Raw genomic sequence first — 21,461 nt, 5'->3', positions numbered from 1 at the left:
TTCTCTGCAGCCTTCAGCGGGAGGCGGATACCAGAGGAGTGTTGCCGTCTTACCTAGAAGAGACGGGCGGTGGAGGCAAGATTGTTCAGGGAGTTGGGTTGAATGTGGGGCTCGTGCCTGCTAAGCTAAGCTGTTGGAGACACCCCGGAAATGGCTTCCTTCCACAGGAGGACTCCTGGGCTGCTTTCACGCCTTTATCAGCTTGGGGTGCCTGAGCAGAAATTGGCATTCTGCAAGCTCATCCTCGGCTCATATCTCATCCTCCTTCCTCTCCTTTGCTTCTTGCTCACTGTGCAAAAGTTCCTCCCCACAGGGTGCCTTGAAGATGAAGTGGAATCGTCATTCACACTTCCTTAAGAAATCCCTTTTTTGGAGACTGTCTTAACTTGGTCAGATTTTGAGAATTAGCACTAACATATGGATGTGTTTTATTCAGTCCTGGTGGAGTTTGCAGACCTCCTCAAGAGGAAGTTTGTTAACTCCAATGTTTTTTTCATTACCCAGGTATAGTATTTTATTTATTCCTTTCTTCCTTTAGTTAGCATTGGGAAGGTTTTTGTTGTTCTTCGCCTTTTACGAAACAATCACTTCTCCATTTGGTTGATGCATTCTGTAAGGCACAAAGCCAGCGCCTCTGTGAAGTCTTTCTTGATTCGTGACTTGTCACTCCCACCTATTTTTGTACGTCCCATGGACATCATTCTTATCAGGCCATATTGAGTTCTCGGTAGATGTGTTCCCTCCCCTTCTGGATTGAGGGTCCCTATGTGTCTTGTCTCTCCAGCATCCAGGATAATGGGGGAGCCCAGGGGCTGCTCGGTGAAAGGATGGGAAAGGAGCAATGAATGCAGAGGCAGCCTGCTAAAACGCAGACAGATGGGACCTGCCAGATTGCAGAAAGCAGCTGCGTGTGAGGCATAAAAACCAAAGCAGTTAATTAAAAACATTTTTATTTGACCTGATTAAAAAGAAGTAAAGGCTGTGAGACGTTTCTACTGAGGAATTAAGGAGGATAGGAGTCAAGTGGAGGGCAAATATGCACTCTGGGAAGGGGAGAGGCCAAGGAACCAGGAGTTCTCTGCTGGAGTCTTAGCATGGCCACTGGCACATGGTGACCTTGGGCCTTGGACTTTCCACCCAAGGTGACGAGGATTTTGCATTCCCTGAGGACTGAGAGCTCTTTCACCAGGCATCGATTGTGCTGGCTGAGCAGGCCAGGAAGAGCAGTCACTGTTAACACCGCGCCTGAGCTGGATGGAGTCTAATCCAGGATCAAGGTAGGTGAAACAGAAAGTCAAGGCCCCACTAACATTTCCTAGTTGCACAGTTATTGTTTTGACCTGGGAGCATGCCCACTAGGGTCTCCAAATTCCTGTATGGAGAACAAATGCACATTCCCGCATTTATCTTCGCTCCTTGGAACCCCTGTCCCTGTGTTTGCTGATGTCCCTTTAGGGGGAGAATGGGAACCTAACTTGGTTTTGCTGTGGTCCCTAGAAACTACAAAAGCCAGCTGGGTGGGAGCCAAGAGGGAGCCTCGCTTTGCAGAGGGTTAACATAAAAACAGCCTTCCTCCTGAAATTGCCCCCTTCCATGACCCCAGGCAGAGAATTCTCCCTCGGGAAGGACCTTACCCACCAGAGAACAAGTTGTTTTTCAGAAGAGGAAACCTGAGATCTCCCCAAGGGGAAGCTAACCCAAGACCAGAGCAGCCAAGGTTTACTGCTTTTGTCTTTCTGTAGCAAAGCGGGTGCTTTGCTTTCTCACAGTGAAATCTCAGTAGGCAAAGAAGCAGCTGAGATTTCTGGTCTCTGCTTGGTGTGGCGGGCAGTAGACTGACAAAGGATATGGGAAGATTTTGCTTTGCACTTAGTGCCTGGTGCTGAAGGGCCCAAGCAGATGGAGAAATACAGGTGACACTAAGGACATCCCCACAACCAGGCCTGCAAGGTCTTTGTGAAGTAAAGTGCCTCGTTCCAAAGCAGGCTGGAGACCCAGTAGCTGACTAAGAACACATGAGGCCATGTACCCGGGAGCTCAGGAATGCTTCTCTCCTGGAGATCAGGGCTGCATAGTCCCTGGAGAGCTTTCCTCCTAGATGAAGGGATGCTTCTTTATGGGATGGAGTAGTAGCAAGTCCTTTGGAATTCAGCCTCTGCCGCTTAATAGCCGTGTGACATTGGCCAAATTTTCTAGTCGAAGGTTCCTTACTTGACAACTTGGAAAATGAACATTTGCCCCATTGATTCGTTGTGAAGGTTGAATTATTTAACATATACAGGACTTCTTTAATGGCCTCAGGTTATCAGCTCTTGCCAGATTTTCTCCCAGTTGCCATATGAATGTTAATGAAATTACGCAAAAACAGTTCTGAAAATAGGAGCAGTCACTGGTCACAACATTTTGGGGGAAATTTTCCTAACCGCAATTCTGATGAAGGATTCATCAGGTACTTACTGTCTCCTGGCCTCTTTTTCTTATCAGTGCAAGTAGTTTATAACCTTGTTTGATAATTAGCCTTCTACCCATAATTCTCAGCTTCTTTGGTGGCACGGGTTCTATCCACTGTCTCCTCTGAAAGGGACGGTGCCAGTTGCTGGGGAATAAGTAGGAAGAACAACCACTTCTCTTCCTATTGTCTGCCCATAGGTCAGAGAAAGACTCTGCTCCAACCAAGGAACAGCCAGGACTCTTTCCGAGGGGCAGAAGCTTGCCCACCATCTCCTGCTTTCATTGGATCTATTCTGCTCTTTCCAGAGTCTATAATTTGCATATACAACCTCACCATTGTGCATTGCATCCTGGGGGCTGTTGTGGAAAAGGATGGAGAAAGGTGAACCCTGGGAACAGGGAATGCCGGGAGTGGGTGGCAGTTTACAGGTTTTTGTGAACTGCATTTGGTCGAAGGAGGACCCCCAACTTACTCTCACCTTTGCTAGGAATTACATTCTTTGTCTTAAAGTCAGGCCTAAAATCAGAGCAGGAGATATATTAGATGCTAGAAGTTGAAGTCAGGGAGGTGAACACCAGTCTTTCTTCTGGCTTTAACTCTGACGAGTGATTCTTCTTGGCTCTGGCACTTGCTGGGTGTGTTATTTTCGGTAAAGTATTTCACATCTTGGATCTCTCATTTCTGGAATAGAGAGAGCATTATCTCTGTCATAGGGCTGTAAGGGAGATTCAGTTCTCAGTACGTGGTACTTGGTTCTTAGTTCATACTTCTTGGGACATAGTAAGGCCTCAATAAGTACATTATTATCAATTATTATGCCTAATCCAGCATCTGCACTGGAGAAGGGGCAGGCAAGGCAAGCCATCCACTCTATTAAGAAATCCCAGGCCCAACCAGAAAGAATCACGTTTGAGGATGAAATAGCAGAAAAAGAAAACAAAACAAGCAACAGGCAAAGTGAGGCCTTTCAAAGAATCCTGAAGCAAAATTTATTTATAATCAGATACATAAGAACATTTGCCTAACGTGCATTTTAGAAAACACGGCCTTCATGAAACAAGAATAGGCAAAGAAAAGGAGTGAAGAGAATGAGATGCAAAGTCAACAGATGAGATGGTAAGAAAGCTAATTGAATTTGGAAGAGATTTTCAGAGAACTGAAAGCAAATTAACCTGTGGATCCAGTTGTTAGTACACCATGCAGAAAGGAACTATTCCAAGTGACACTAAAACACAGTACTTTTGCATCTCTAAAGGAATGTTCTCTAAGGACAAAAAGAATGGCAAAATAAATTGTATTCAATAATCATATTGGTGGTAGTAGTGTTGATACGATTGTTCTGTAACTATGTGTATGTCTTGGAATAAATCAAATGAGTGATTGTGTTGTTGACATTGAATACCAAGACTTTTGGCATCTGATTGAAAGGAGACACAGATATAAAGATGGATGAGGTTAAGTAACAACTCTGTAACTCTGAATCTGAATTGTCATTGTGAACTGTATTTTACCTTCAGATGTCTTCCTGTCTGTTGACTGAGAGGCCCAGAAGTCATGACCAGCCCAGAAAGCGGTGGGCATACCTAGAGTTAAGACTGTGACCTCTAAAACCATTGACCACGGAGAGGAACCAGAGCTTCCTGGAGAATTGGCAGATTCCAGCTCTGGGGAAGAAAAGTTCAAGGTGAGCCTCAACAACTCGTTATGCTAGATAGCAAAGAACCTACTGAATATGACGAGGGATGTGTCAAAGGACTTAGGAGACCATCTGAATAAGCTCCTACTGGCTACAGATGGGACAAGTTTGTCATCCAAAAGAATAATGATGGCAATTGATTGATGGACACATCCAATAAGTTCCAATGCATGTGTTCATAACAATAATAACTAGAGAAAACTCATCAATAACTTTGGAGGATGCTGGGGAATCACCTTATTGTTTTAAAATCTAGGAAAGGAAGGGGAAATAGCAAACATTCATCCTGCTTTTATTTTAGGATTTCTTCCTCTGGTGATGGGTTGGGGAGGAGTAGCTTCTCTGTATAGACGAATTTCAGCTGACGAGCAAAGCATGATGAAGTTAGACCACTTTGAAGTCCCTAAAGCATTAATGAATCCAGGCAATGGAGCCAGACAATGCTTAAATGGCTGATAACATCACAACAAGAGGGACAACCAGACATGTCTATATGTCCTCGTGGACGCAAACACCACCACCTTCGAAATAGTCTTGCTTGTGTGTGTGTGTGTGTGCGCGCGCGCGCGTGTGTGCACGCGCGCACAAAGGAGGAGTGTGGAAGAATGAATAAATAAAGACTTCGTGACGTTCCTGATGTCAGTCTTCCAGCGCAAGCTTTAGAGACCACCTTGCTTGCAGGTCCACTGGAAAGTTCTGTTTTCCTAGAACTTCATTGTAACTCTGACTCTGATGAAGCCTCTAGATCTAAATACCAATTTTCAGGAAGCACAAGAGACAAAAGAACACGTTGATAATGCCAGGGGGATGCAATCAGCAAAATCTTTTTTTCTAGATAAATTTAATGCATTTTTGTATGATTATTGAACTGTTTATCCTTCTTCTACATCAAATTTTGTGGGTTTTTGCTTATCATACTCTTCTTGGATTTATTTTTATCTTCTTTTCTGCCTTCTGAATTGATAAAATTTTCTTAATTCCCTCTTATTCTCCCTCCTGTTTGGCAAGCTAAATTGGTTGTATTTCTTGTAATGGTTACTCTTAAACTTGAAGATATATATTAATTATGTGTTTATGTAATTTGGTATCTTTCTAGTCTCTTTCAAACATAAGAAAGGTAGAAAAAAGCTTTAGTTTACTTTATTACGTACTGTTCTTCAGTTCTGCTTCTTGTGACTATGATCCAACGCTTTGGTTCAATATTTTTAATACAAAAATCTGAGTTTTATTGTTATGTTTACAGACAGTATTTGGCCACTTTCTTTACTCACTATTGCTTTTTGCATCACTAACTTCCATCTGTGTTCACTTATTTTTTATTGTTGAAATAGATTATTGTTTTTAAAATTTAATCCTTTTTTGTAGCATACTAAAATTCTTTTTAATTGCTAACAAATAAAAACAAAGTGGTGCACAACTTTAATATTTTAGAGAAGTACTTTCTAGAATTTATTATTCTTTTCTCCCCCACTTTTGATATGCCTTTTTTTATTGCAGTAACATTGGTTTATAAAATTTGCATATATTTCAGGTGTGCATCATTATATTTCAATGTCTGTGTAGATTACATTGTGTTCACCACCCGAAACTAATTACAATCCATCATCATACACGTGTGCCTAACCACCCCTTTCCCCGTTGGTAACCACCAATCCAATCTCTGTCTCTATGTGATTGTTTGTTGTTGTTTTTATCTTCTATTTATGAATAAGATCATATGGTATTTGACTTTCTCCAACTAACTTATTTCATTTAGCATAATACCCTCAGGGTCCACCCATGTTGTCACAAATGGTCAGATTTCATCATTTCTTATTGCTGAGTAGTATTCCATTGTGTATAAATACCACATCTTCTTTATCCATTCATCCCTTGATGGGCACCTAGGTTGCTTCCAAGTCTTGGCTATTCTGAATAATGCTGCAATGAACATAGGGGTGCAAATATCTTTACAAATTTGTGTTTTTGTGTTCTTTGGATAAATAACCAGCAGTAGAATAGCTGGACCATATGGTATTTCTATTCTTAATTTTTTGAGAAATCTCCATACTGTTTTCCATAGTGGCTGCACCAGTTTGAGTAAACTGGTGGGAGGGTTCCCCTCAGCAGTGTACGAGGGTTCCCTTCTCTCCACATCCTCTCCAACACTTGTTTCCTGTCTCATTAATAATAGCCCTTCTGATGGGCATGAGGTGATAGCTCTTTGTAGTTCTGATTTGCATTTCTCTAAGAGTTAATGATGTTGAACTTCTTTTCATGTGCCTGTTGGCCATCTGTATATGTTTGGAGAAATGTCTGTTCAGATCTTTTGCCCATTTTTTAATTGGGTTGTTAGTTTTTTTGTTGTTGAGATGTATGAGTTCTTTATATATCTTGGATATTCACTCCTTATTAGATATATGGTTTGCAAATATCTTCTCCCAATTGTTAGGTTGTCTTTTCGTTTTGTTGATGGTTTCCTTTGTTGTGCAGAAGCTTTTTAGTTTGTTGTAGTCCCATTTGTTCATTTTTTCTTCTGTTTCCCTTGCCCAGTCAGACATGGTACTTGAAAATATACTGCTAAGATTGATGTCAGAGTGTCCTGCCTATGTTTTCTTCTAGAAGTTTCATGATTTCAGGTCTTAAATTCAAGTCTTTAATCAATTTTGAGTTAATTTTTCTGTATGGTGTAAGATAATGGTCTACTTTCATTATTTTTCATGTGACTCTCCAGTTTTCCCAACACTGTTTATTGAAGAGACTCTCCTTTCTCCATCGTATGCTCTTGGCTCCCTTGTCGAAAATTAGCTGTCCGTAGATGTCTGGGTTTATTTCTGGGCTCTCAATTCTGTTCCATTGATCTGTGTGTCTGTTTTTATGCCAATACCATGCTGTTTTGGTTACTATAGGTTTGTAGTATATTTTGAAATCAGGGAGTGTGATACCTCCAGCTTTGTTCTTTTTTCTCAGGATTCCTTTGGCTATTCAGGATCTTTTATTTTCCCATACAAATTTTAGGATTCTTTGTTCTATTTTTGTGAAAAATGTCATTAGAACTTTGATGGGAATTGCACTGAATCTGTAGATTGCTTTAGGAAGCATGGACATTTTGACTATGTTAATTCCTCCAATCCGAGAGCGTGGAATATCTTTCCACTTCTTTGTGTCTTCAATTTCTTTCAACAATGTTTCATAGTTTCAGTGTACAGATCTTTCACCTCTTTGGTTAAATTTATTCCTAGTTATTTTATTCTTTTTGTTGTGATTGTAAATGGGATTGTATTCTTAATTTCTCTTTCTGCTACTTCGTTGATAGTGTATAGAAACACAACTATATTTTTGTATATTGATTTTGTATCCTGCAACTTTATAGTATTCATTTATTATTTCTAAAAGTTTTTTGGTGGATTCTTTAGGGTTTTCTATATATAATATCATGTTATCTGCAAAAAGTGACAGTTTCACTTCTTCCTTTCCAATTTGGATCCCTTTTATTTCTTTTTCTTGTCTGATTGCTCTGGCTAGGACTTCCAATACTATGTTAAATAAGAGTAGTGCAAGTGGGCATCCTTGTCTGGTTCCTATTCTTAGAGGGATAGCTTTCAGTTTTTCTCCATTGAGAATGATATTAGCTGTGGCTTTGTCATATATGGCCTTTATTGTATTGAGGTACTTTCCTTCTATACCCATTTCATTGAGAGTTTTTATCATAAATGGATGCTGTATCTTGTTAGATGCTTTCTCTGCATCTATTGAGCTGATCATGTGATTTTTATTCTTCATTTTGTTAATGTGGTGTATCACATTGATTGATTTGAGGATGTTGAACCATCCCTGCATCCCTGGAATAAATACCACTTGATCATGATATATGATCTTTTTAATGTATTGTTGTATTTGATTTGCTAGTATTTCGTTGAGGATTTTTGCATCAATGTTCATCAGTGATATTGGCCTGTAATTTCCTTTTTTGTGTTTTTCTATTCTGGTTTTGGTATCAGGATAATGTTGGCTTCGTAGAATGAGTTAGGAAGCCTCCCCTCCTCTTCAATTTTTCAGAGGAGTTTGAGAAGGATAAGTATTAAGTCTTCTTTGAATCTTTGTTAGAATTCACCAGGGAAGCTGTCTGGTCCTGGACTTTTTTTGGGGGGAAATCTTTGATTGTTGTTTCAATCTCCTTGCTGGTGATTGGCCTATTCAAATTCTCTGTGTCTTCTTGATTCAGTTTTGGAAGGTTGTGTGATTCTAAGATTTATCCATTTTTCTAGATTATCTAATTTATTGGCATATAGCTTTTCATAGTATTCTCTTATAATCTTTCATATTTCCGAGGTGTCCATTGTAATTTCTCCTCTTTCATTTCTGATTTTATTTATTTGAGACTTCTCTCTTTTTCTCTTGGTGAATCTAGCTAAATATTTGTCAATTTTGTTTATCTTTTTAAAGAACCAGATCTTTGTTTCATTGGTTTCGAAATAGATTATTTGATGATTCTTTCAATAAGGGTCTGTGAGTGGTAAGCTTTCTGTTTTGTAAGTCTGAAATGTGTTTATTTTGCTCTAACTCATGAGTGAAAGTTTGTAAATATATTGTTCCAGTTGACAATTATGTCCCTTCAGCACAGAGGGATGCCATCTCCTTGTCTTCTGGCTTCTGTACTTGTTCATGAGAATTTGAGAGCAATTTTCTTGTCTTTCCTTATAGCTTTTACGTTTCCTCTGTATTCTTGACATTTGCATCATCACCATAGCTTATCTAGCTGTGGATTTATTTCTATTCTTCTTGTACGGCTTTGATCTAAAAAACTCTTATCTTTTTTAATGCTAGATAATTCTTGGCCATTGTCTCTTTGTATATTGCTGCTCTTCCATTCCCTCTGTTTTTTACTTTGGGAAATCTTATTACACATATATTGGAGTCTTTCAATCTAGTCTCCATATCTTACTTTCTTCTTCATACTTCTTATTCTTATCTTTCTCTGGGTAAAATCCTCAGAGAGCTTCCCATTCACCACTGTCCAGTTAATTCACTGGTCCAACTGAACTCTGGGCAATCTGGAATTTATTGCATCTGTAGGAGTTGGTCCTACGAGAAGAGCCTTCTCGTCTCCCTCCCAGAACTGCTGTTGCTGTTGCAAGTTGCAGCCCCAGGCAGTGGTCACAACTGGTTTTTAACCTTTCACATGAGGGGGTCGGTCTCAGCCCTGTTATGTGGCAGGATGGCTCTTTCCCTCTGTCATGGCTGGGGTTGGGGTCTCCATTAGTCCCTGTAGTTGAACTCCCAGGTGCTTGAAGAATTGATCTGGAATCAGTAATGTCATGGCCTCAGTGCCTTCCTAGCATTTGGTTTGTCTTTAGTTTTTGGTTCACTGAGAAATTTTTTTATCTTTGAAAGTGACTTTGTCTTAATTTTTTTAAAAAAAGTCCAGCTAAAACTATTTAAATATAGTTGCTCTGTTTAGAATGGAGGGGATGTTTAAAGCGTGAACCCTCAACTTGGAGTCCGTCTTTGAGCTCTTTGAGGGGAAGATCTGGGTTCTCTCCCTATCTATTCAGAAATGTACAAAGTTAGCATCACAGCTCGTCATAGCTCACAACCAGATATCTACTGAATAAACTGTTCATCTGGGTGAGTAGTTTTCAGACTTAATCTTCACACTGGAATTGTTTTCCCCAAATAAATTTGTTACATGCAAGTGCACGATACATAAACATATAAAAGAGAGATTTTATTAGTACACAGTTACTTTATTGAGTTCACATTTGTGACATTTACTTATTTTAAAGCCATTTACTGAGTTTATGGAGGCTTTGGAAAAATGAACATTTTTTCAATTCCTGTGGGTGAGAAAACCTGGTATTTTAGCCTGCACTTTCAATTTTTTTTGCTTTCTTCTTTTTTTAACTTCCTTCTCTTTCTTTTTTGCTTTCTTCTTTCTTTCCTTCCTTCCTTTTTCCCACCTTCTCTCTCTCACTCTCTTTTCCTTCCTTCCACTGTTTCAACCAGCGACTGTTTGAAAATCACTGGGACACCGTGGTCCCCCGTGAGGCAGCTGGTGACTTTTCCTGGTCCCACTGAGAGTCAGTGTCAGAGGTGGAGCCAGATGGGGCTTTCTGGCCTCGTTCCCACACGGGAGGCCTTTGTCTTATTGTGACGTCATTTCAAAAAGAGATGAAGCCATGTTGTGGAGGGTTCACCAACTCCCCTTGTCTTACATGACCAGCCACACCACAGGCAAGTAAGGCTCAGGCCTGTCTTTTTCATGCCCTTCTTTTTCTCATTCTCCTCCAAAACCCTCTTGCTCAGTGTAGACAACAGGAAAGAGCTGGAACAAGAACCAGTAGTTGCTGGCCTCAGATGGTGGCCTGACTGCGGACATCAGTGGAGGATCATCCTGAGCATCCTTTCATATGTGAAACAGACCATGAGCAGACTTTGTTGTTGACGGCCAGTGGCAGGCTCGTGATGGTCATACGTCCATGTGTTGCTCAACAATGGGGCTACGTTCTGAGAAAGGCATTGTTAGGTGAATTTGTGGTTGTGCTAACATCATAGAGTGAACTTATACAAACCTAGATGATAAAGCCTGCTACACACCTAGGCTGTATGGTGCTAATCTTATGGGACCACCGTCATATACGTGGTTTGTCATTGATGGAAACGTCGTCATGGAGTGCGTGACTGCTCTTTCTTAATATTCTCTGCTGTTTTGTGAACAGAATCTGGATGCAAATGTCCAGGGGAAGGAGATGTGAAACTCTCATTTCCACAGGATTTCAGCTCAGGAGCAGCAATCAAAGGCATAGAGTGTGTGTGCTGGTAAGTGTTTAACCCCTGGCTCTCTGAAAATAAAAGCTCTGGTTTGTAGCACTGATCAATTTCTGTTGTAATACTTCCACTATGGCCAATTTCAAGCTACCAACTATTTAACACCTGGTTTGCCAAATTGTCAAAAATTTAACAACCGGTTTTCTCAAGCTGGTGCAAGCTGGCTTGGGCACAACCCTGGCTCAGAGACATGAGGGCAAAGTTTCCCTGGGCGAATTCTGAGGGCTCTCATTACATGTGGAGTTTCAAATCAGTGTGTGGGCCTCCAGCTCTTTTATCAGACACTGTTCTAGGGTGCCCAGGTGTTGGCAATGTCCTCAACCTTTGTCCCCAGCTGCTCCTCCAGCTTCTGGTCCAGCTGTGGTGAGCTTCATCATTGGGTCAGCTGTGTTTGTTCGAAGGGTCACCGTGGCAGGTGGTTAGATAAACATTCATCATGGTTGAAACTTGAGTCTGATTTTGCTTGCAATTTGGAAGAAGGGAGATGACTAATGATGAAGGGAAGCTTATCCTTGTTAAAGAACTATTTAGGAACTGGAGAGAGTAAATGAAATAAAGCCTGCCTACTCGGACTACACATGACGACATCCTCCAGCTGAATAGCGTGGTAGAAGGAAGAGAGAGGAAACGGGATCCATAATGTCTTGTCTCTCCAAAAAGAGACTGTTCAAGCTCAGTAGCAGAAAAATTTTGGATAATAGGTGAGTACTGTTGCCTTGGGAAATACGGCACTTCAGCAGTTTCTTTGCTGGCTGTTTTTATTGGCAGTTCTACCAACGTGTTTACAGAGAAAAACAGGCACAGAAATCCAGTTATGTGGTCATCTCACGATGGAGATTCACGTATAAGCAGTGACTCAAAGGACACAATTCAGGAGGTAAAGCGAATATGGGCTGGGCCACAATCAGGCAATCAGTCTTGAAATTCATGAAGTTTTTGCCAGCACAGATCGTCTTTGAAGTGAGGACAGCGTATCCGATTGTTAGCAATGACGACCAAAGAAAACCCTAATGACACTTGGATTCCTACATTATTGTGCTAACTTTAAAGCAGACACATATTACGTATTTATTAAATTTTTCAAAATGTTGCAAGAAAGAAGGCTATTCTGTAAATTCTACAAGATCATGACAGGCAAATTAGGTCATAACCAGGATCAGCATTTCCTACATGTCCTCCACTTTGGAAATTAAAAAATGCTCTGATGATTATTTTTGTTACCGTTTTTCATTGCGTTGTTCTCATTCGCTGGTTGCAGATGCTATCAGCAAAATCAGAGAATGCTAAAATCTCAACTTATGAAGGAAGAGGGAGTGGGAGGGAAATGAAAAGGGAAATCAGTGGTTGTTTGTTGAGTAACTCTGCTGTTCCAGGAACTGTATAAGGCCCTCTTACTAATTAGATTCCCACACCTTTGTGAAGGAGATGTGGAACACTGTACTACTTATTCCAAATATTTATTGCTCCCCCCAAGCCCATCGCTGTAGGGGCCCCCAGTACCTTTCCCATGGGAAGAGCTTACAGGTTCGTTCACTGAAGGTAGGTTCGGTCATACGACTTGCTCTGACCAGTGGAACTTGAGCTTAGATGATGTGTGCCCTTCCTAGCAAAACCCTTAAAAGTCATTGCTGTTTCTGCCATTGCTCTTTTCCATCTGCTAAGAGAATGGCAGGTCTCAGGGAGGGGCTGCTCCTTCAGCCTGGATCCCAGGACGAAGAAGATATGAGGAGCAGAGCCACAGCTGATCTGCCGCCAACATGAACTTGAATGAGAAATGAACCCTTGTGGCTGTAAGTCACCAGGATTGGGGTGTTTGTTATGGCAGCAAAACTGAGCAAAATGTTGACCAATATAAGAATTGCTCCCAGGAAAGGGTGCTCCATAACAACAACAAAAGCTAAAATATGTGGCATTGCCAAGACATTGGATAAAACTGTTGCCTATGACAGCTTGAAAAGCAGATAATGAATCTAATGGACTTGTGCCTTTATGAGAAAGTGGGAAAATAGAATGTTGTAGTGTGAGTTGGTTGCTATTGGAAATGTACTAAAAGAATGAGGTTAGCTCAGGAAAAAATTGGCCAATATGCAAGCAGAATTGAAAGAGAATACAGAGTCTAGAAATTCCAGGATGTGCGTGCTTGGAAGATGTGCTTGGTTTTCATTTATCACCTATACAATATAAATGAGGCATGCTTTGACACGTCTCAAAAAGAATTGTAGGGGTCACTTATATGTGTTGCTGATTAAAATTAAAGATATAGAAAACTATGTTTTTGAGAGAGTCCTACTGTCAAAAGAGACCCAGCGTGGATCAAGCAGGTTGAGTCTGTTGAAGACTTAAAAGGACCTCAGGGCACCTAATCTTTTATAAGAAGAAATAGCCATCCATCCCATAAGAAGGGCATATTGTCCACTGCCATCTTCAGAGGTGGACAAGAAGGACAATTCAAAAGGGAGGGTTTTCAAGAGGGCACGGCCGTGAAAAACAATGGATTCCCAATCTCAGCTTAAAGGGTTTTTTAAACATCTTTCCGGCAGGATTTCAGAATTTTATGGACCAGTAACTGAGGAGTGCTTCCTATCCCCCATTTCCTTTCCACATGTGAGTGTTGGTTTGGTTATCCTGTCCTTCTTGACCCATTGTATACTGGGTGTACAGGCGTGTGTGTGTGTGTGAGCAGGGGGTGTGGTGGAGTAGAGAACTTGTCCCTTTAGTTCATAGGTGTCCGTATCAAAAGGAGTTACATATAGACCAGGTGCAAAAACTATCAAAAGACATCTCTGACTTTGGGTCTGAAGCCATTTTTAGACAGGCTTTGGGAGATATTTTTCCTTGGGGCGTGCAGGAGTGTATTTTTCATGCAAAAGGAAGAAAAGTGAATATCTGTGATGAAGAGAGCAGAGTTCGAAAGATTATATGATTTGTTCATAGTATTTGCTGTCCTCCTATTGGTCCACTCTTTCAGAGCCCTTTCCTTGTGCTCCTCCACCCCGTTTATAGCAGGCTTGGACACGTGACCTGCATCAGCCAATGGAACAGGAGTAGGAGTGGCGTGTGCTACTTCCTAGCAGAAACTCTGAGAGCCATTGCTGTTTCCAGCTCTGTGCTTTTTTCTCTATGCCAGAGAACAGCATGTCCCTGTTAGCAGCCCGGAACCCAGAGTGAAGAAGACACATGGAGCAATGCCACAGCCAGCCCATGGCCAAAATGTAGCATGAGTGATAAACAACACTTATTGTTATAAGCCACAGAGCATTAGGGGTTGTTTGTCACCACCATATAACCTAACGAAAGCTGACAGACAAAGAAAATGAGACTCTTATAGGTGACAAGTTTAACTGCCAAAAGCAGTGTAAGAAAGCACTCTCTAAGCTGTACGCTTGCCGACCTGGGTGTTCATTCACTTGCTTTTGTATTTAATATCTTGATAGCCACACACAGCATTTTATCCAATAGTCTCCATTTTTATGGCTATTAGAAAAGTCAAACAGTTTTTCACATATTCGCATTTTAATTTGGGGAATTTATTCTCTTTTGTGGACCATCTACATCAACTTCTTATTTTCTATTTTATTATTTGCCTTTTCTTAGTGAATTGTAAGGTTTTTTTTTAAACTATTAAGGACATCTTTTCTTACAATAGACTTTGCGCATACTTCTTCCTCATTTGTTTGTTGTTATATATTGTGTATGATGACTTTTGATATATGGAAGTTTAAATATTGTGAGAGGGAGCAGCAAACTAACATCACACTTGGGAAATCTTGGTCATCTTCCTGGGCTGCCTGAGAAAGCAAGGTTGTCCCAGAGCGTGAGATAAAGGCTTGCTATGCACGACGGGGCACGTGATCAGTTACCAGGACTCTCTATGTGAAGCTCAACAGATGTTCCTCACTGCTGCTCCCTCTCCCCATCAGGATTCCTCGTCAGCCCCGACCAGATCACTTCCTGTCTCTTCGGGTACTAGTGAGCTCACCATTTTACATGGTCTTTGCTCCTTGAAAGCTGTAGATGCCTTGAAAAGTTAAGAGCAGAAGGCAAGGAGGCGATGCAGACAGCAGATACCCCAGCCCTAGGCTGGTAGATTGGAGCAGAAGGCAGAACACGAAGTGACGGCCATCGGACTGCTGAGCTTTGCCTACTATGCAAAGATTCTAAAGCTAAAGGTCACTCCTGTCCTTTTTTTCTCATAATATTTGCTGTAGATGCTTTGTGGCCACTGTGGTCTCAGGCCCCATTGCTCCAGATTATGGGTAAGTGCTTGAGTTAAGTAAAATGGGGGAACCCTTAAAGGTAACTGGGATTGAAAGATTTGGAAGAATTACGGGCTCAGAGAATTCAGAGTGAGGAGAATCTTTAGAAAGCACTAGTTTAAGATGCCATATGACTCCCATGAATGAATTTTCCCTGAATCTTGAATTCCATTGAATGAGTAATATAATACAAGAAACCACCAAACGGTGCTGCCCTTTTTCCAGAACGTTGATGAATTTTTGTGTGATATGTTGTAGGCAAGGCCACACAGAGTGGAGTCTGACTGACTTGTGTGATGCTGCGTCAAAATAAAGTCAGCCTGAGAATTGACAGGTGGGACTTCTGGAAGTAACTTTCCGGTACTAGAGAGAGACCAGAGCAGAGGGTCTAGAGGTGAGCGTGGCAGGTGGCACCCTTGGAGGCAACTTTCAATTCTACTAGAAAGTCCTAAGGCGAATATGCATGGACTTGCACACACTCACCGCGAGCTCAGCTGAGATTCTCTTGCACATTTGGCTCAGCTGGGGTTCTCTGCAAGCTGGAGGCCATAGGGATGGCTAACTTTCCAGGGAGGCATTGCCCCAGTTAGAGAAGGACCCCACTGATCTTCAGATCGCAAGGATAAGCAAGGCAAAGTAACCCTCTGCATAAAGGTGAAGCAAAATATTGCCCAGCTGCCTCTGTCGAATGCTAGCTTCCTTCTCTCCAGGGAGAGAATTACGTAATAAAATTACGACGTTGGACAATCCAGGTGGAGCTGTCAGGGGAGCAGATGACTACGTGCATCTGGACCTCAGAGAAATCTGGGCTGGCGTCAGCAGTACCTGGGTGGCAACTGAAACCGTGCTCAGGGATGAAGTCACTTGGGGCGAGAGTAGACTCTGCGAAGAGGAGCCAAGAATGAGCCCAGCAGAGTTCCAGCACTGAGAAGGACCGCTCCGAGATCAGAGCGGGAAGGGAAGAACTGTGAGGCTCTATGAGAGGAGGGTCCAGAGAGGCAGGAGGAAAATCTGGACCGTAGGGCATTTTGGATGGCCCGACATGAGTGTTTTAAGGAAGAAGAGAGTGGTCAGTTGTATTAAATGCCACGGGGAGATCAGGTAAGAAGAAACTGTGAATTATTGTATTTCACAGCATCTGTGTCTACATTGGAGAAATTGAGAGAGAAAGAGAAGTCTAAAGTCTGCAGGGTAAGCTGGTGTACTGGAGACCTGGGGCAGAGCAGATGTTGCAGCTTAAGTCTGAAGGCAGTCAGCCTTGTTTCTCTGGGGACCTCTGTCTTTTCTTTTAAGGCCTTCACCTGGTTAGATGAGGCCCATTCACATTGTGGAGGGTAATCTGCTTTACTCAAAGTCTGCTGATTTAAATATTAACCTCATCTGAAGGATACCTTTGCAGCAGCATCCAAATGTCTTTGACTAAATAGTTGTTTACGTCGCCTAGCCAAGTTGCCATAAAATTAGCCATAACGATGGTGAAGGTTGGAGGAGGGTGGGGAAGCTCTGAGATGTTCCTAGAAGAGACGCTGGACCAGAGTGTGTAGTCAGACAGCCTGGAGTGCCACGGGCCCATCTGAGGGAGGCAATCATGAATTTATGGCCACTCCTGTTTGTCCTCTTGTCTGAGTTCTCTGGCACCATTAGGTCCCTGGCTGCAGAGTCAGAGACAAAGGGGTTTTGATGCAAAAATCAAAACAAAATTGTCTGCTTCATTTTTGGGGAGAAGTTTATCTTTTCACAAGTACGGAGCTCTGTGTGTGTGTGTGTGTGTGTTTGTGTGTGTGTCCTCATCTGAAAGTCTTTCTTCCCACATGGATTACAGCAGCTCTTGCATCTTGTGCCCCTGTACTGTTATTTGTTACTTTCCCCTTTTCTTAGCCTTTTCTTCACTGGCTTGTCTAACTACGCTTATGTGTCTTAAAGCACATCAAACAGATATTGCTGTAAAAGTCGTAAACGTCTACAATAAAACTCCTATTTACGCAGCCCCAACTCTCCCCCAGAGATCCCTGCTTCTTTTTCCGTGTTCACTTTTGACAGTCAGACAGGGCAGGTTCTAAGGGTTGAGATAGTTCCCAAGTAGGGGCCGGCCCTGTCGCCAAACGGTTAAGGTTCCACAGGCTGCACTTTGGTGGTCTGGCTTTGTGGGTTTGGATCCCAGGTGCAGACCTACACCACTTGTCAGCCATGCCGTGGTGGCATCCCACATACAAAATAGACGAAGATTGGTAGCAGTTGTTAGCTCAGAACTAATCTTCCTTAAAAAAATAAAAGATAGTTCCCAAGGTTAGTTTATCAATAACTGACCTACACTAAAATCCAGGGATCATGGCTCCAAATCTTTCTATATGACACTGATTCTTTAAGTTTTATTTAAGAAAAACATTAAATGGGGCCAGCCCAGTTGCACAGTGGTTAAGTCCATGCATTCCACTTTGGTGGCCTGGGGTTTGTGGGTTCAGATCCTGGATGTGGACCTACACACCGCTCATCAAGCCATGCTGTGGCAGCATCCCACATACAAAATAGAGGAAGATTGGCACCTATGTTAGCTCAGGGCCAATCTTCCTCACCAAAAAAACAAACAAACAAAACATTGAACACTATAGATTCATTGATCTTGGAATTGAAAGGTATAAGAAAAAAGGAGAAAGAAAATTGATGAACTGTCCACTCTCTGATGAAGTATTTGGAGCAGTAACTTCCCAGGTTTCCTCTTAAATCCTTCGGAGGTACGGGGTGCAGGAGTCGGGGGTCTCTCCTGGCTCTATGGTTTGGACACAATTTTGATCTAGGTTCTGCAACCACCAAAGTACGGGTTAATTTGTAAGAAGAAAAATTTCACCACGCTCTTATTTCAGATAGAAAAAAATAAAGGTTTTTAAAGGACAAGTAAAGGTTGATATAGGCCAGTTTTCTCTTCCAGTTGAGTTTTGTGATATTTTGACAGAAGTAGGAGGAAAAAAATGACTGAAGGAAGGCTGTGGACACTCCCTTCTCTATTTCTGTAAATTTACCACCGATGTGTGAGTGTTCCAATGCCATAGTGAGTAGCCACGCCTTTCTAGAGCATTCCTTGAAGGAGTCATAATACAATACGTCCAGTCCATCTTGAAACAGTGCCCGAAGGAGAGAATATGTCCTCATTGGCATAACAACATCAAGTTAAAGCTGGATATTTCTTCATTTTGCAAATATCCTAAACCTCAAAAGAAATATAAATAACTGCATAGACACATACAGTTTTCCTTATTATTTCTTAAAGAAACCTCAGTGTGTTAGTATCTGAGTCGTTTGATAATTGACTAATTTATCATGCTTTTGACCATGAAAATCTCAGTTGTGGCTTAGTAGATACAGATCAAACTGTGGGAGCTACTGTTTTTCCGTCTGAGTCTCAGTTTGTCCGTTTGCAGAATGGAGACAACACGGTGTAACTTCTTCAAGGGCGAGGCCACATAGTAAAGCTATAAAACTGGGGCAAATTGCTCTTGGGGGGACATCGGTCTCATATGCTCACACTATGGTTTGAATGTTTGTGTCTCCCCCAAAATTCATCTGTTGAAACCTAACCCGCAAGGTGATAGTATTTGGAGGTGGGGCTTTTGAGAAGTGAGTCGGTCATGGGGGTGGTGCCCTCAAGAATGGGGTCAGTGCACTTATGGATGCTGGCGAGAAAGCTGCCTGGTCCCCTTCCACCACTGAGCTTGCAGCACAAAGATGACTGTCTCAGTGGTGGGTTCTCACCAGACATGGAATCTGTTGGTACCTTAATCTTGGACGTCCCAGTTTCCAGACCTGCAAGGAATGAATCTCTGTTGTTTATAAGCCACCAGCCTGTGATGTTTTGTCATAGCAGCCTGGGGGACCAAGGAAACTTGTGACTGACAGTGGCTGGCAGTGAGAGCTTTTGTGTGTTGGGTGAATCTGAGCCCCACGCTTATGGCAGGGCTGAGTGGTGGCTCTGTGTGGTGTGACATGGACTCTGGGTCCAAATTTCCCCCAGCGAGGGCTTGGGGCAGTGTAGGACAGTGAACGAGTGTGACGCTGGGTGGGGGTCATGGACCCTAGCCACTGTCCTGGGCCACCACCTGCCCTGCCCAATAGACTAGAAGCCGCCTCAGCCCCTTCTCCTGGGTATCAGGGAGTCTGGAGCATCTCGGGGAATGAAGGAAGAGGCGCTCTGTCCCCAGTGCTGCACTTCAGAAATACGGAGCTTATTTTCAGAACTTCTCAACTTCTTTTCTTAAAGCTTTGGCCGCAATACGTTTTCGTTCCCGTTTGAGTGCTGTGCGCTGCTGTTTTGTTGCTTTCATTCTTTTACTAAAATAAATTGTCTTTCACAATATTTACTGATGCAAACATTCATCAGATTCAGCGTTGAAACATGAGTAGAACACATAGAAAAGGAACAAGAAGCCCTTGGGATAGTTTCCAGGCCAGGCGCTGAGCTCCTCCTTGATGAGATGATGTGATTATTTCCTAACTTGCGTGTCTCCCCAGTGGGCTGTGAGGTCTCGCAGGCAGAGGCCCAGCCTCATGCATCTCTGCCCGTCTGAATAAATCTATCGAAGCACACGTGGGACTTGTGGGCTGAAAACTACAAAGTAACTTACTTTTTGTTTCATTCATTTTCTCTTTTTCCCCTCAGTTTCATTGATTTCTACTCTTTATTAATTTCTTCCATTGGCTTGCTTTGGGTTTATTTGTTCTTAAGGAGGGAGTTTAGATTATTGATTTGAGCTTTTTCTTCTTTTTTTAAAATATGGGCATTTAGTGCGGGGATTCTTCTCTCTTAGCACTGCTGTAGCTTTGTCACGCAAATTTTTGTATGCTGTTCTTTCATTTTCATTCGCTTCAATGCATTTTTTAAATTTCCCTTTGACCCATGGATTATTTGGAAGTGTGTTATTTAGTTTCCAAGTGTTTGGAGATTGTCCTGTTATCGATCAGTTACTGACTTCCTGTTTGATTCCCCTGTGGTTGGAGAACACATTTTGTGTGATTTCCTTTCTTCTAAATTTATTTTACGCTTGTTCTGTGGCCCAGGATACGGTCCATCTTGGTGTATGCTTTGTGAGCATTTGAGAAGAATGTGAATTCCTCTGTTTTATGATGGTGTGTTCCACCAATGACAGTTAGATTCTGTGAGTTGATGGTGGTGTTTAATTCTTCTCCATCCTTGCCGGTCCTCTGTCTGGTTGTTCCATCAATAGTTATGAAAGGATTGTTAAAGTCCCCAAGTGTAATTCTGGACTTGTCCATTCCCCTTTCAGTGCTATCAGTTTTTCTTCCACGTTTGCGTTGATGTAGGGTAGATGCCCATTAAGCAGTCTATGCCTTATGGATGGGTTGACCTTTTATCATATGTAATGTTTCTCTTTTCCTCTATCCCTTTTCTTTGTTCTGAAGTTTACCTTATCTGATATTAATATAGCCACATTTGCTTTCTTTTGATTGATGTTTGCATAATGTATTTTTCCAACTCTCTTACTTTCAACATGCCCATCTCATTATATCTGAGTGAGTTTCTTGTAGACAGCATATAGTTGGGTCATATTTTTTTAATCCACTCTGCCATCATTAACTGGAATGTGGAAGGATAAATAACGACATGGAAAAATTTAAAAAATACTGTTAAATTTTAAAAAGCAAATTAAAATCTATGTTTAGAATGATTCCTTTAAAAATATTTGAAATGGTGCATATTAGATCTTAGCTCCACTAGTATCGAGATGTGTAAACTTCGACCAATTACTTGACGTATTTATGCTTCAGTTTTCTTGTCTGTAAGATGGGACAGTGATAGAATTTACTTCATAAGGTTTTTGTGAGGCAGCAATGAATTAATATACACCAAGAGTTTAGAACAGTGCCTGGCACAGTAAGTGATACATGAAAGTCAATTATTATCACTACTATTATTGAAAGGTACTAGAAGATGTCAACAATAATTAGAATTACCTAGGTGTAAGATTTCAAGGTGTTTATTTCTTTTTGTGCTCATTTTTATTTCTAAAGTTTTTACAAACAATATTAATAAGAAAAAGTGTTTTAAATAAAATAAACATGCGTATATATACACCAACTTTTAAGAGAAATATTGGTAAAGGTTATAAAATTGTGCATGTATGTTGGAAAAATAAGAGAAAATCCGTCACTCATAAACCTTAAAGATTGACTCAGCAATCCTTATCACGCCTCTCTAGCCCCTCCTGTTTTTTCAGATCAATGTTTGTGCATAGCATCT

At 41.6% G+C, this 21,461-nt stretch overlaps 1 long non-coding RNA gene across 2 annotated transcripts in view; it reads left to right on the top strand.

Annotated features, from left to right (window-relative positions):
* LOC111775021 (uncharacterized) overlaps positions 1-17,426 on the top strand; it is a 33,148-nt gene extending 15,722 nt beyond the window's left edge. Inside the window, exons 4-8 of one of the 2 annotated variants that reach the window (XR_011438227.1) lie at positions 1,143-1,277; positions 2,650-2,833; positions 3,970-4,136; positions 10,847-10,946; positions 15,470-17,426. This is a non-coding gene — a long non-coding RNA (uncharacterized lncRNA). Of the gene's footprint in view, positions 1-1,142; positions 1,278-2,649; positions 2,834-3,969; positions 4,137-10,846; positions 10,947-11,723; positions 12,165-15,469 lie in introns of those variants that run through there. The other variant, XR_002810455.2, reaches the window with a different exon arrangement.
* The last annotated feature ends 4,035 nt before the right edge of the window (positions 17,427-21,461 follow it).

The sequence above is a fragment of the Equus caballus genome, chromosome 1 (assembly GCF_041296265.1).
Source record: "Equus caballus isolate H_3958 breed thoroughbred chromosome 1, TB-T2T, whole genome shotgun sequence".
NCBI classification, from domain to species: Eukaryota; Metazoa; Chordata; class Mammalia; order Perissodactyla; family Equidae; genus Equus; species Equus caballus.
Note: the sequence above shows the minus strand (reverse complement) of the source record. Positions and strands in the feature narration are given on the sequence as shown.